Below are 16,635 nucleotides of genomic sequence, written 5' to 3' on the forward strand. Positions count from 1 at the left end.
GGTGATGGTCCTGTGGTTTTCACCTTCCCTACATCTTACCTGTTTCCTTGGAGAAGGGAGCAGATCCTGAGCACACGACTCCCACACATGCATGGCCATCCATTATTCTTCACTGAGCACTCGCTGGCAGCATAGCCCTACACTGGGCTCTTCCTAGGCAAACAAATATTTAGTCATGAGAATGATTTCCAAATCCAGCAGCACTTAAACAGAAATAGCATTGCTTATAACAGGAAAATAATTAGCCAACCCAAGGGCTACCTAGAGAAACAGATGAAAAAAAAAAGTAAAAAAAAAAAAAGGGAGAGCGGATCAGCTATTCTTCTTTAATTTCTGGGTCTACAAAATGTATTTCAGAACCAACACTCCCTTTGACTGAAGGATTTCAGATTCCCAGCCAGAAAGGATCTGTTTGGAGTTATGGAATCATAACCTGAAGCTTTGGAATCAGATAAGTCTTCATTTGAGTACTACCTTCCCTGTTTAGTTGCTCTGAAAGTTACTTTATCTCCTTGAGACTTAATCACCCTTTCTATAAAATGGGAATCAAACCAATAACTAAATCATAGGGTTGTTGTAAAGACTGAGCGAGTTAAGGCATATCATTCCAGTGACATTTGATGCATGAGAGCCTAGGAATGTCAACATTCGTCTTAGCATATTGTGTACTGAGTAGCGTCCATGTTTACAAACTGGATGGCAGAACACAAGCTTAGTAAGGGAAGTTAACGCTAAAGAGTCAGACTTAAGACAAATGGCACCAAATAGACAATATCGTAGACTTAGACAAAACTAGAGAGAATATAAAAGTTCTCCACAAGAGTTGCCGATGTGCCCTGTTCTATAATATAAAACAGCCAGACAAAACTCGAAACAAGGATCATTTTACCCTCCTCCAGAGAAAAAAGAGTTTCATAGTGAGGTCATTTCAATTCACTGCAGTTTGACAGACACAGTTTTTGGATTTAGAACCTAATAAGAAGCATCAGTATTTGCTTTCTGTCCTCTGGAAAGTCCCCCAAGTCAACAGGTTGCAAGCATATTTAAAAATCTCTGAAGTGGTTATTCACGACTTTCAATGAAGCAAACATAACAGAGAGGGCTCCTCATACAGGTGGCCAGAAGAGCAATCACTCTGAAGGGGACTAAGTCACGGCCACACTCGTGGGGAATTTTTAACACAAGACTCTCCGCAGAAGACAGCGAGCTGAAAAACTCGCTTGGCGGGTCTGTTGTCATAAAAACATCAAAGAGCCAGATGGAGATGGTGACTAGTACATCATGCAAGACTCTTACAATATATGGCTTCAAGTCGGTCTCGAATTCTTGCGATGCTAATCAATAGAAGGATGAAATCTCTAGCATGGATATGACATGGGCCTCCTCTATCCGAGGTTTCCCTTTCTGTAGTTTGTTACCTGAGGTCAACCATGGTCTGAAAATATTAAATGGAAAATTCCAGAAATAAACACTTTATTAAGTTTTAAATTGCTTGCCATTCTGGGCGGCACGATGAAATCTCACGCCGACCTGCTCAGTCCCACCCGGGATGTGAATCATCCCCTCGTCCATCGCGTCCACGCTGCAGACGCTCCCGCCCATTAGCCACTTGGCAGCCATCTTGGTTATCGGATGGACTGTCTAGGTATTGCAGTGCTTGTGTTCGAGTAACGCGTACAGTGGCCGAGCGCTGTGTCACAGTGCCTGGGTCGTTGCCCTCATGCCATCTCATCACGTGAGTAGTGTGTCATCGCACGTCACCGCGAGAACGGTGAGCGCAGGACGATGAGCTATGTGAGAGAGGGACCACGTTCACAGAACTTTTAGTGCAGTGTTTTGTTGTAAGTTCTATTTTATTTATTGTTGCTAATCTCTCGCTGTGCCGAACTTATAAATTAAATTTTATCATAGGCATGTGCGTATAGGAAAAACCATAGGATATAGAGGGTTCGGTACTATCCACGGTTTCAGGCATACACTGGGGGTCTCGGCACACACACCCCTATGGATAACGGGGGTGGTGGAGGACTACCGTATGCTCATGATAACTGAGACAAATGAAGTAGATGAGTGAATCCAAGAAAATAAAAACAGTTGCCATTATATTAAAGGGAACTTTCAAGCAAAAGATATATCATGGGGACTCAGCTGAGAAGCTGTACAGATGGAGGGACTGGGAAGGGATTAGTAAGAATTGTGGTGGTCTTATTGTTTTGTCTGATGGTTTGTCTGAAAAAGCTGAAGCATCGTGCATTCTGAGAAGAGATGTTACAGAAAGCCAGACTGTGCCAGTTAAAATTCTAGAACCTGGCTCTAAGAGCAACTAGGCTGGAGGAGGCCTGAACACCAAGTGAAGGTGCTCGCGGCTCCACTCCTCCGGGGGTGGAATTCCCAGAAACTCATCTTCGAATATGAGCAATGTGCCCTGTGAATAAATCTTGTTTCCCTAGGGATTTTGTAGGTGAACAGACACATGGCTTTTCCCTAATGTAGGCGATCTCTTAGGAATAGTCTTAAACTATGTACAATTAGATATAACTTGAAACCATAATCCTAAAAATATGTTGTGGAGGTAGTTAAGACTGGTAATAAGGTGACCAGCTGTAGGTAGATGTGTTTAATATAAGTAATTGTACACTTACTTCAGTGTTTCTCATTGAAAATAATTGTAACAATTCACAATTTAATTGTCTTTGGCCTTGGGAAGTGGAAAAAGTCAGTAAAGTTGGTCCCACTTAGATCAGGGTTTTGTGGTTTTATTTTTCCAATATAGCCCAAGATATAAGCGGTCACCCTTCCACTTGTCACTATCCACCAAGGTTCTATGGCTTCGCTTAGGTGCTTCTAACGCTCGCCAGCAGACAGGAAGATTCTGAGTGTGACCCGCTCCACATACGCTAATCATTCTGGGTGTTTTAGCCTGTTATTGCCTGCTGCTGTCTTGTTTGGACCATTCCAGCAAGCCAGCAACTTCACAGGCGCAAGAATAAAAAGCCAAATTGTTCATTTTATTACCAGTGGCTGCTCTCGTGAATATTTGGTAAGTTTTCATGAAAGAAAATTTAAAATGATTGGCTAAGTTAGAAAGTTACCTGAACCTTTCTATTATCTAATAGTTGCCATCTTGGATTTATATTTGTGTGTACATTCCCAAATGTGGATCTATTCCCAAATCTAGCTATTTATAGCTACATATGAGATTTCTTTTACGTTTCCTCTTAAGGATTTGTTTGTTTATGTGTGTGGCAGAAGGCCTTCATAGCTAGATAATGAGAGCTAGAGATGGACTACCCGTGATGGTTTCTCTTTGCTGAAAGCCCCAGAACATGATTTTGGCATCCCTGTACATAGGAACATTTGTTCTAAAATGACACAGACCACTGATTGGCCCTCTTTGCTCATTTCACCCAGGATTGAGGGTGGCATCCATATGGTCTTTTTTTTTTTTTTTTAATGGCCTTGAACAAAAAAGAGAGAGAGAGAGAAAAAAAGAGCTAATTAAAAGGAATTTTAGGAGAAGTGTGATTTTCAGAGAAAAGCATGCATTAGGTCTAAACTACATAATTAAGGTTTCCTTTAAAATTCAGAACTACCTGAGAAGGCCCTAATCTAAGTTATCTCCTGTTTGACTCGTTAGAATGAATTCTCTGGATAAGTCTAGTATCTTCTCATTAATGTGTTCAATTCAATTCAGTTTAATTTAAAACATGCAAGAAGAGAACTGGACTTTGCTGTCCAGTTCCCCTTCCTCCAGGCCCTCCCATTTCCAAACTGTCTCATTTGTGGCACTTAAGTCCTCTCCCCTCAGCCTCTGCTCAGAGTGTGTCAGAGACGATAACCTCCTCATTGGCTGTATGACCAGAGAGCACGATCACGTAGGCATGGAATGCCAGGCTCCACGTGAACTGCCACAAGTCCTCTTTAACCTCCCAGCCTTAATTTCAGTAAATGATCACCTATTTACTGCATTCTCCTGTTATCGATTAATCATGCCTGAAACTGCATTGTGACATCCTGTTTCGGTCTTGCCTCCCCTCTACCCTTTCAACTTACCTCCTTCCTCTCTGCTCTCCTATTCCCATTCTTGATACTTATCTCTCTTTCAAGGCCCCACTCCAAAGCCACCTGCTTCATCCCTCCTTCCCACAGCTCCCTGCCACCGGCATCCCCTCCCCCTCCCAATGCATCTTCTCTGTGCTTCTCAAACATGGCATGTTCCATTCCTCATAAGCACCTGTCGTCTGCTGCCTTGTCAGAGGCCCTCGGCCTTTCTCCTGTCATAGAGGGATACCTGGTCTTTTCATCTTTGGCCCTCCACCCCACCCTCATTCCCACCCGCAGGCACTAAAGACATATTTACTAGTAGCTAAATACATGTTTGTTGATTTGAAGTGTTGAGCTCAGAATAAACAACATTGTTTTCAAAAGAACTTTCTAAGATGTAAGCAATCTAAATGTAGTGAACAAGCCTGGACTGAAAACTTTTTAAACTGCCAAAAATGTTAGCATAAGAATCAGATGGGCATTAAATCCTTATAAAGTAGCAAAGATGAGAACTGAGAAATAACCTGTACGAGAGATGGAGTTGAAAATGAATTAGGGCCTTGGATGTCACACCTCATATAAGTTTACAAGAAAGAATGCTTGCAGACTCATTGATATTTACCAGTTCCAACAGTTTAAAGATACTACTAGATTTGTTTAGCCATTGCATTTTCAAAATGCCTTATACCACATATATGGTGGGGAGCAGAGATTTGCCAGTGATTACTGAGGGGGACATGAATTTCCCCAGGGATTTTTGCCCAAGAGGATGGCCATATGAACCACCTAAACCATATGCCCTAGTGGATTGTTTGTGGTGTTCTGCCCCTTATTTCTTTAAGATTTGTGGGAAAGTATTCTGCCCATACTCCTATTTGCTATCAAGAAACTAAAAAAACATATTTTTTCCCTAAAATATAGAATGATCATATTAATTCTTTTAAACTTCACCAATTTCCAAAGAAGGAGTTGAAGTTTCTGACCAAAAAAAAAGACATTTGGGTAGTTCCTTTAAAATAACTAGAGACATGTGACTGAAAAAAAAAAAGCTAAGGACAAGGGAGAAAGGATTGCAGCTACCATATAGAAAATAAAATACTTTTGTGTTCCCCAATAGCCAAGGCAAAAGGGGAAACACTATCAATTACCTTTATGTCATGACTTATTAAAAGAAACCTATCAGTCTTTCAGGAGAAAGAGAAGTTCTTCTATCACAGAATTCCAAGAACAGTTTATCAAGTCAAGGCTATGAAACAATATCATGGCTAATGGTCAAAGACAGCTTTATGGAAAATGAAGAACGTTTCCTCAATGAGGAACTGAAGTAGCCCGAATCTAATTCAGCTTACCAACCCTCGTAGGTCCTAAGATTCATTCAGAGAAAGCCGACATGTGAATAAGAAGCAAATACCACTCCCAGAAAACAAACAAACAAACAAACAAACAAACAAAAAAAACGATCAGCAAGGGCAGAATGAATGAAATAAAAAAGCAGAGAGTAGAGTTTAAACCGGAAGAGGCGACGACTCATTTTCAGATAAAAATCAAAGTGCAGTAAATGGTATCATTGGAGAGACAAAGCTCAGCAAAAACAAATGTAAAATAAATTTCACATTTCTGCTGCTTTTTAGTATGTAATTTGAACAGATCTGTCAAATGTGACTAGAAACACAGAAAAAAAAAAGTTAAACCATTTGGCAGATATGTTCCCAAGTTACGCCTACAATATTTTGACCCATGAATTGTTAGATATAAAAGTATCAATACTCTGTTATAAAAACACAACCCCGAGCAAGTAGAAAGTGAACTAAGTCACTCTTAAATCTCCAAATTTGAAAACAGAAAATGATTACATACCTATTTGATAACAATATTCATAAATACCAGGAACTACTCATGTAAAATTAACAGTTACATGCATCCCTGTGAATTAACAATATTCATATATACCAGGAACTACTCATAAAAATTAACAGTTACATGCATCCCTGTGAATTGCAAGCACTGTTCTACGTACTGTAAATGTAAACATCACCTTCCTCCTTTCACATTTACTTACAAGTAAGAGTCTTTATTTCAACTCTAGTAACTCTTTAATTTAGCCTGTAGTGTGTCATTGGATGTTTATACACAATCTCTGAAATGCAGACAAGTATATGCATGGTGAAAGCACCCAGTACTTCTGAGACAGCCAGTGAATTTTCTGAAGATTTCTGAACATGTGGTATAGGATGAGTTTTAATGATTTTCAGCTCCTTATAGATCTGCACGCAAATATAGCAATAAGTATTGGGCAAAGCAAATGAACTTGAAATGGGTTCGGTGGGTGGTAATGCAATCCCTATAATGGGTACATTAACACCTGGACCAGGAAACGTTCAAAAGGTAACACTTTTTCACCAGCAAAAAATAAAGGGCAAATTGCTCTCACAAAGTGATCAATGGAAGAAATTCCCCTTCAGGACACAAAGGGGAATGGAGTCAGGGAGATAGAAATGCAAGAATAAATATAGGTAGTTTAAACTAGCAAAGGGGAGTCTGAATGAGAAAGAAAATTGACTTGCTGATTTTCTCTTCTTAAGGGTTTTCCATAACAGCTTTCTTGGAATAACTCAAGTTTCGGATGTGGCAACGCATTGAAGCTTCGTGTTTAAATTTCATCATGGTCACGGAAAGATTATGAAGCAATGTGAGCCTATCTAGAGACCTGGAATCCCTTTGAAAGGACAATTTCAGTATTTATCAGTGCCATTGGAAATAAGGAACAGGGAGGAATGAGAGGAAGGGTAAAGATGCTCCATACAGGTGCCAGCCACTTCCTTTGACCAATTCAAAATCTAGTGATACCCTTCGTCGGTGCTCTGGTGGCATGATAAACCGTGAGTCTTCCCATTCATCATGAACTTGATGGATGTGTACCGTGAACGGATAGCTGTGAGAGGGGCAAGTTCAAATTAAAATCTTCACTGTTTTGTTGGCCAGGAGATTCATTTTTGCTGTCACCCACTTAACACACTCCCCCTTTTGTTTCCTGATTATTAATTTTGGAATCATTAGTGATTTAATTTTTTAACTGCAAATGCAATTATTTTAACGATCCATTTGTATAACATCGTTTTTTTTTTTTTTTTTTTAATTTAAAGTAGGAGAGAGTTCCATCTAAACTGCGTTCTCAGCACTGAAGTGGCCTCTTTATGTAGAGGGCATATTTTAAAGGGATTTGAAGTCTTTGTGTGGAATTCAGCTGCAATCAAGAGCTCAGTGTTATGGGATGATTGGAGGATCTGTACACTGACTTAAATAAAATGTACAAGACTGAAGTTGGCAAACTCTTTCGGGGGGAACTATTCATGAAAGTGGACAATCGTAGGTGGGCTTCGGTGAGATGTCATCAAAGCTGATCTCGGCTACGAGAACTGGATAAAGTGCATGAGATGGTTGCTTGGGAAGGAAGGGCCTTCGGTTTGAGGGCCGTTTGCTTGTTTGCTTTGTATAATTTTTTGTAGTGATGAAGCAGCAAAAGAATCAAAATATTTTTCCAGATTGTGGAAGTAAGGGGCAAGGAACCCAGTGAAACCCCAGCCTCCTCTCAATTTTCCAGTACCTCAGAAGGGGACTATATTTAGAGATAGTTACCTTTAAAGAGGTAACTAAGATCAAATGAAGCCACATGGGTGGGTTCTAATCCAATGTGACTGGTGTCCTCAGAGGAGGAGATGAGGACTCAGACACGCACAGAGGGAAGACCCAGGGGAAAAGACACGGAGAAGACGACCACCTACAAGCCGAGGAGCGGGGGCCTGGAACGAACCCTTCCCTCGCTGCCATCTCGATTGCAGACTCCAGCCCCCGGAGCTGGTGAGACAACAGGTTTCTGTGGTGAAGCCACCCTATATCCACAATACTTGCAATGGCAGCGCTGGCAAACTTATACAGGTGTATATATCATGACCTAACTTTTTTTTTTTTTTTTTTTGGTCTATTTCCCCCACTAGAAAGTCAAGTTCATAAAGGCAGGAATTTCCTTTTGTTCACTGCTATATCTCCATATCTAGAGTAGTGCCTGGCATGTAGTTGGTGTTCAATAAATGGAATTCGGAATGTCATTTTAGATGCCTGGTCCCGGCCGCCTCTGCCTAACTCTGGGCGTTAGCAAAGGAAGCCGATTTGCCTGCAGGTACAAACTGCATGCCCTAACCTAGCCGTTACTGGTAATGAAGCTGGTACTTTGGTCTCCGTTTGCTTTATATTATTTCTCAATCGATTTAGAACTTGGGCCAGAAGGAGGGGTGCTAGGTATTAGCACCCTCACTCCCTAGCATTGTGTAGTATCTTGCAAATGGAAGGTACTCAATGACTATTTTATCCGAAAATGCACATTTCCTGACAGTTTCCACACATGCCTATTTTGATTCCCGGCTTCCAGAGGGCAGGGATTGTTCTCAGTGCCCACCAGGCTGTCCTTCTGCAGTGGCGGCTCATTAAACCTTCGACGACTGAATGACCAGTATCCGGACTCCGCTGGAGACCTGGGGGATATCAGTCCAGCCCCCAAGGGGTTTCCCCTTCTCTGAGGATTTCCTCACTTCCCCACCCCTCACTCTCCTCCACAATGTACAGAGCATGGAGGTGGAATAGGCGGCCGGGAGTTTGTACGGAGAGTCTCTGTCCCCTGCCCCTTGGCCACAGACAGTGGACCAGAGACGGACATTGTGCCACTCGGGTGACTTCTCCCCAGAACCTGGATTGGGACCAAGAGGCTCACGATGGCCTCCTCTGGCTGCAGGACATAACTTTTACATACTCTGGCAATGGACGGAGGGCGATGGATGCTCGCCTCGAGGCACAGAGAAGGAAAGGCAGGTGGTTCTCAGAGGAAGCGAAGGAGCGTGCAGTCGGCCAGGGGCAGCGACGAGGGGAGCTTCCTGGACACAACTGCTCTTCCCGCCCATTGTTTCCACAAGAGACCCCTCTGTCCCTGTCATCAATTCCCCCTTCTTTGCTTTAATAGTTTTGAGTGTGTTTCTGTTGTTCGCAAAAACTAAACAAAATACACACACAAAGATAAAACAAAACGATAAAAAACTAAATGAAACCATTAACTCACTCAGCCCCGGTGATTGTTTTTGAGAAATAGGGGTCGTTGGCTCCCAAAAAGGAGGCATAAAATCCCTGCCCCTCCCTCTCGCACCTCTTAAAACACCCATGAAAGCCCATTTCCTTTGAGGTAATTGAGGAGCGATTGGCATGCATCAGCTAACGTCAGGGTTGGACAGTCTCTTTGCAATTCTTTCCAAACAGAAGAAAGTACACCTGTGCTCCGAAATCAACCAGGAACACTCGATGTTTTTAAATCTGTATTTTTCTAAATTGCTTCATAAATTTTCACTGTTCTCAGGCTCACCTATCTCAAATATACCAGCTGAGATCAACTCAGGTGGTTACCCAATCACTTCCAAGATGTTAAATCTGAAACGCTAAACAAAGATCTTTATGGGACGAAGGGCGTTCGTCTCTCTTCCTAGTGTTTACAGCTATGCTGTTCAAGAGAAAAAGGTGGGGGCAAAATCCTCATGTATGAAATTAAATCCACATTGGACTGAAAGGACCAAATTGTTGGAATCATCTTCAAGGACTGCCACTCATCTTCATTTGTATCATATTGATAACCAGTTAGGAGGCTGCTGCAGGAGATCAGGGCAGATGGCGGCTGAGACCAGGAGGTCTCCGAGGAAACGGTGATGAATGGTCAGGGAGGACTCAGGAAGAACAGGAACCAGGGGGCAGAAAAGGAAGAAGTAGATACGGGCACAGAAACAAAACAAACCAAGCGATGAGGAATTCTGTGAAGAAAATAAAAACAGGGGGATGGCACAGGACCCTGTGGGCTACCTTCGGTGTTGTAATCAGGGAGGACTTCTCTGAGGAAGTGATCTGCGAGCTGAGACAGGGAAACTCTGGGGAGATCAAAAGAATCCAGACTGAGGATTCCAGCAAAAGACCTCACACAAGGTCACAAGACCGACATGCTCGGGAACCAGAAGGAAGGTCAGTATGGCTGGAACAGAGCGACACTAGGGAGAGCAGAGGTCAGGGAGGCAGAAAGGGGACAGTAATTGAAGGGTCTCTTTTTGTGGTTTATATGAAATTTGTCCTTTTAAAAAAAATCAAAAGACTTTATTTTTTTAAAGAGCAGTTTTAGGAGTACAGAAAATACAGAGTTCCTATATACTTCAATGCCCGCCACACGGTTCCACCTATTATTAGCATCTTGCATTATTACTCTGGCATGTTGCTTACAACTGATGAACCAATACTGATACATTATTATTAACTAAACTCCATAGTTTACCTCAGGGTTCGCTCTTTCATTAAAGGGGCCTTAGCACAGGCTGGGAAGTGGAAAGGACATGGTCTGATTTGCAATTTTAGAAGACTGCGGTTCACAAAGCTATTGTTATTGAATCATTTCTCCACTCCACCCCCCACAATTTTCTTATATTTTAAATCCTAACTCCCAGTACATTAGAATGTGACTGAGTTTGGAGATCGGACCTTCACAGAGGTAATTAAGGTAAAATGAGGTCACTGGGGGTGGGCTCTCATCCAGTATAACTAGTAGTCTTATAAAAAGAGAATCAGACACAGACACACAGAAGGAAGATCATGTGAAGACACGGAGAGAAGACGGCCATCTACAAGCCAGAGAGAGAGTCCTCAGAAGAGCCAATCCTGCCAACACCTTGATCTTGGACTTCTAGACTCCAGACAATAAATTTCGGTGGTAAGAGACCTAGCAAACTAATACGGCTGTGAAGACCTGCTATTAGCAAACCTACTGAATTTCATTCCACCAGGTGTTTTCCAAGATTTAAAATTAGAGGACTCTTTTTTTTTCTACTATCGACCCTCTGTGGACTAGAACTTTGTAGGTCACACTTTGGGACACCCTAGACTAGAACATAAGCTCCAGATGGCAGCGACTTTGTTTTCATCACTGTTCTATCCTCGGCACCTCAGAGTAGCCTGGAATTCCATAAATATTTGTTAAATAAATGAGCGAAGCAGGTGACCTTATCCCTGTTCCACCCCAGGCTCCCCTTACACATCTCGGTACCACCTGACCTCAGGTTAAAGGTGAGAATTACCTCGTTGCTCTCCTTATTTTCTATAAACGATTCATCGGGAATGGGGATCAATATCGTCCACGACCCGTCCCGTTTTCATTCATGCCTGTTTATTCTACATGACTGAAACACGTCACATGCTCCTTGATGGTTCTTTTTCATCTAACCTTTATAATCTATTTCTATTTTCTCCAATGTTTAAAAAAAAAAAAAAAACCTCACCTAAATTAAAGGAATGGACTCAAGCAAACAGCAGCTGTTTCTCACCAGTCTAACCAGAGACATCGCCAGGTCACCTGGTTCTCTAGGTGGTGTGTACGACATTCTCTGGAGAACCACTTAATCGTCTGAGAATGCTGGTCTGGCAGAAATATTCTATTCTTAGAAATGAAGTCTACACGGCACCGAGTGAAAATGAAAAGTGGTCATCTTTGTTCTAGAAAAGTTTAAGAGTACATTTCCGAGAAATTTAAGAATAACCAGAATAGACACGTAAGTATAACGATATTTGTTGCAAGGGCTAAATGAGGCTATTTACGAGAGTCTATGGTAGTGGTATCTATAGGTACCAGGATTATTCCGAAAGAAGGAATAGAGGCTCACTTCACGACTGAAGCAAAAGGGTGTGTGTCATAAAAACATGCATGGGGCAGGGCAAAACCATCAGGAAGTAAGATGCCTTCAAGGACTGGCTTGATTTTCTAGTGTCTACGGCCTCTCTTGAGCATCCCTTCTTATTCTTGTGACTCCGCGTGTGTGTGGGCTCAGCTCTCTGGGTCTTCACACACCATTCCTTCATATGCTCTCTGATTCTGGAGGGACCTAGTCCTCTTTGCTCAATTCATTACTAGAGTAACTTTGGGTAGAGCCTTTGTATGAGGCCATCTCATGTCATTGGACAACTTATGGCCCAGCTGCCCAGGGTCATCTCATAGGGCTAAAGAGGTTAGGCACAGCGACTCTGAGGCTGCCCACAGGCCATGTACATGCCATGGGTCCAGTCAGAGTCCACTCTTTCAGAACGAGTAATTGGAGTGTCTATGACACCACAGGCATGTCCAGGACATGCTTTTTTGCATCTCGTTCACTTGAGTCTTAGTTGCCACTAAAATCCCACTTTAAGGCTCATAGTCCAAAGTGACATATAAGGGCTGGGCATGAACTTAAGATAACAATGATGATCTCTCAATTGGTTATTTTCATATCTAGCAACATGATTTAATTTACTTTACAAATTATATTTCATTTGCACGTAAGCCAGTATGCATGAAACTCAATCTTGTGTAAAGTCTGCAAATATCTCTTAACTTAAATGCGACATCTCGATAGCAATTTTTGAATATATACCTTCACTTGTAAACAAGAGCCTGATAACAAATACAAAGTGTGACAATAAATAGATGGTTAAAACATTGTCAGGTAAATAATGTTTTAGGGAGCTGACAAGGAAAAGCGATGTCTCTATTTCCCCTGCCAGATAAGCGAGAGCATGATGTTAGTTCATGTGATTTGAGAAAAATGAGAAGTTTCCAGCAACAGTAAGTGTAACTCTCTGCCCCTTCATAGCCTTTTCGACTATGAAGGAGACACTGTCCTTGCATCTCAGACAAATGTCCTCGTCCCAGTCCCTTGGCTTCATCTGAAGGTAGGCAAGGAGGAGAGAGTCTGTCTCCTAAAAAACGAATGCTGAAGGTTCCGGAGGTCATCTCAAAGAAACTAAGTTTTTTTAAATTTTTTTTTATTTTCCAGCAATCACTCATAAACCCAAGGGGGCTGCAAGGGTCTCCGTAAAACAGAGTTATTGTGTAAGCCAAAGCACTGGGATTAGAAAAATACAGAAACATTTAGTCATTAAAAAACACATGTAGATAGTACTTTACACGTGTATAAGTATCTTATAGAAAAATTTCTTGGTTATTGGAAAGAAAAGAGGTGCCAGATCTGAGAAATGGCAGCTTCCACCAAATGTGTGAACGGGGAGAAAAGCCGGTTTGTTTCTCACTGTCTTTGTGAATCCTGTGTTCACTGGGAAAAGGCTGTCCTGTTTCTCTCTCCACTACATACTTAGCAGCCATGCAGCCAGATTTCTTTCAGAGCAATGAGGGAGACTGGTGAGAAGCAAAGCATGAGTTTTCCAGCCATTTGGTTGGCACCACGCTTCCCAGTTGCCAAGAAACCCAAATCGTCTATTTAAAAAGAGAGGAAGATGAAGACAGAAATCGAGTGTTTTTTTTTCCTCCAAAGGGAAACAATAACAAGTAGTTGTTTTACATTTTAACTTGATCTTTGATAGCTAAACTTTGATCTTAGATGTTGACTTTTATTTTATTTTTTAAAAAACACCTGATGTAAACTAGGAAGCATGTTTCTGATGCCTCCTTTCTTTCCTATTCAGCCTGGATCCCTCTGGCAAGCATTCTTCTATTTCCCTTGGCTTGGGTGACAGCATATGCCAACTAGGGTGTTTTTCCCCACATTTTCTGGTTGTCAAGAGCGATGTTGGTAGACTGCATCTTCAAGCATCAGTGTTGTGTTAATGGGAAGGGTTGTTGGGGGTGGGGGTGGGGGGCGGTAAGCTCCCTCTGCAGGCTGTGGGCTCCCTCTGCAGAAACAACTGTCTGAATATGCTTTCAGAGGCTCGATTCTTCCATCCCCTTGCCCAGCCACAAAAGCCTTTCTCACAATGGAGGTGACGAGGGGCAATGAACCTGAGACCTCCAACAGCCCAACGAGTATATGATGGAGTGGATCCCTCTGAGGATGCTGTCTGCGGTTTTATCTGCAAAAACCTGGAATTCTGGACAGAGTTAAATGATGAGGTTTCTAACTCTGAAAGGGAGAGCTGGCAGACCTATCCTGAAATAGCTTTTCTGGAAGAGTAACATATGGTATATTGCATTAATTGTAATAATTGTTTTTTACGCTTTGATAAAAACTGGCAAAGACCTTCAAAGATCTTCTAATTATGACAAATTAGCACAGGTCCCCTTAGCAGTGACAGAGCTAGAGTGCCATGGCTTTGGTTTCTGCTTTAGAGGCTGCAGGATTAAAAAGAGCCTAGGAAGACTCTGGCTCACGAAAGAGATGGCTAGTTGAGGCTCCAGATAAACACAAACCAGAGGATCTAGCCCCATTTGGGGCCAGGTTGAACATATTTCTTCTAGGTACATATTCGGTTAATTTAGGTCATGGTACATAAAGACTTACAGAGGCTCCTCCCTCACCATGTACTGCGGGTGAAGCAGGTGAAGGTGGGGTCACAACTTCCTTCCGGTCAAACTCAACGGAATGGGAGAGAGTGATGGAGAGCAAGCCTCCCCATTAGATTTCTTTACATACTTTTTTAACTAACCATGTAACTTAAGAATTGCCATTATTTCACAAAAGTTTCTAGATTTTCCTTTTTCTTTCTTTTATGAAGACTTTCTGCCTTTGCTTTATTGCCCCTCTCTTAAGTATGCTGCGTTAAACTTCTGCTTTGTGCATGGAATTTGTCTGCAACTTTGGGTGTTTTCCACTACTTTAATCTTCCAGGAATATTTAAGTCTTTTTCTCTTCATTTACTCCTTCGACAAATACAAGAAACCTTATGGAGAATGCACGAGATTTCAGGCACTCTCGCGGTGTGGGACACTGGAATGGTGTAGGGGACACCAAGATTCCTCACAGCTAACATTTCCAGCACTATCCGAAGCTCTTTCGCAATGTCTCACGCAATCCTCACAGTAACCATGTGAGGATATCGTCATCATCCCTGTTGGTTTGTACCTTGAAGGACTAAGACTACAATGACGTGGGCGGGCAGACTGGTAACTAAGCAAACAATTTAAGTCCAAGATGGGCCCTATTATACATATACAAGTGTCTTAGGCTGGGGGTTAGCAAACTTTTCCCTATCAAGGGTCGGATAATAAATATTTAGGCTTTGTAGGCCATATGGTCTCCGTTGCAACTACTCAACTCTACCATAGTAGCAGGAAAGTAGCCATAGACAATACATAAACAAATGAGGGGGCTGTGTTCCAATAAAACTTTATCGATAAAAACAAGTGACAGGCTGGATTTGAGCCACAGGACTAGAGCTTGCCAACCTCTGTGCTCTGTGTTAGGAGATTACTAGGAATTGAGCACCAGCTCTTCCTACAGATAAGAGGCAGACGTTTGAATGAAGCCTTGGCTATCTAGCAACAAAGGAGAGAGACACTCCTAGCAGACAAACATGTATGAGAATTTGGCCCATCTGATATAAAATGGATATTTGGGGACAATGTGAAATTGTGAGTGACAAGAGATGTATAAGACAATGGCAGAAAACAAGTTTGGAAAGGAGGATGTGTGCCTATGTTAACAAATAGTTTATTGTCAGATACACGCTTTCGAAGTGTGGTTTTATTTTATATTTTTGGTGTGCTTTTTGTTTCGTCTGTGAACAACTTGTTTCTCTTCCCCTATACAAATCTGTGCCATTTTATCAGCAAAACAGAAAGAAGGGAAATCGTAAAGAGTCTACCACCTATACATGGATAAACAATATCGAAGAAAAATAGTATTCCAGAAGACGCCGAACTGAAACATTCTCAGACATACTCAGAAGATAAGGACAAATTTTTGTCTTTTGTAAAACCCCCTGGGTGTGATTTTGCCATTAGTCAAGATGGATGTTTCAAGGCTGCGACATGAGAAATTTTTGAAACACCAGCGGCATTATAAGAACGCTACGGGGACAAGGCGCTGATTCCACTTTCTCCTGGGCTGTAAGTCAACTAAAGTTGCTTCTGACAGCTTGCTGATGAAACATGATTTATAATGCTCGCAGACACTTGTCCAAGTTATTAAGTTTATTAGAATGACTGCATAGGTCTGAAAGCTATCGAGTGTGGTGTTGGATTCTAGTCTAAAAATCAGATGATCTTCCCAGGAGTGTATCTGGGACAGCTTCTCACAACAGTTGAGTCTCTCTATGGGAGAAAAAAAATAGGGGCTGGAAAATCAGTTTCCTTAGAAACATGGGTATGTCTAATCTATACAATCAGAGAATACCTTTGATTTTAAGATTCTCCATCTGGGGGAAAAAAGCTTCCGCTGAAGCGTCAAGTTAATTAGGTAATATTCCTAAGTCAGGTTCCTGGCCAAGATGCAAGTTTTCTCAAAAGACAACATCAAAAAAAAAGTATTACATGATTCTTAAGCCCCTACTCACATCTAAGGAATAAAAAGGTGTGAAAGGAAGCTAGGAAGGTGCTTTGAGCCCCACTTCCCCATCCCACCCCACCCCAAAGAAGCAGGAGAGAGAGAGACTGTATCCTGTACTTCGAGCCTCGGGGGGCCTGACCTGGACCCCACAGTCCACACGACATGGTGGGCTCCGTGGACTGGCATCTAACTTCTAAAGTGTGGAAAGCCACCAGCTGGAAAGCCAGCTAGGAAGGATGGCTAAGCTGGGCTTCACCGTGCCTGTGGGAGT

This window comes from Pteropus medius, unplaced genomic scaffold (assembly GCF_902729225.1).
Source record: "Pteropus medius unplaced genomic scaffold, Ma_sr-lr_union100, whole genome shotgun sequence".
NCBI lineage: Eukaryota > Metazoa > Chordata > Mammalia > Chiroptera > Pteropodidae > Pteropus > Pteropus medius.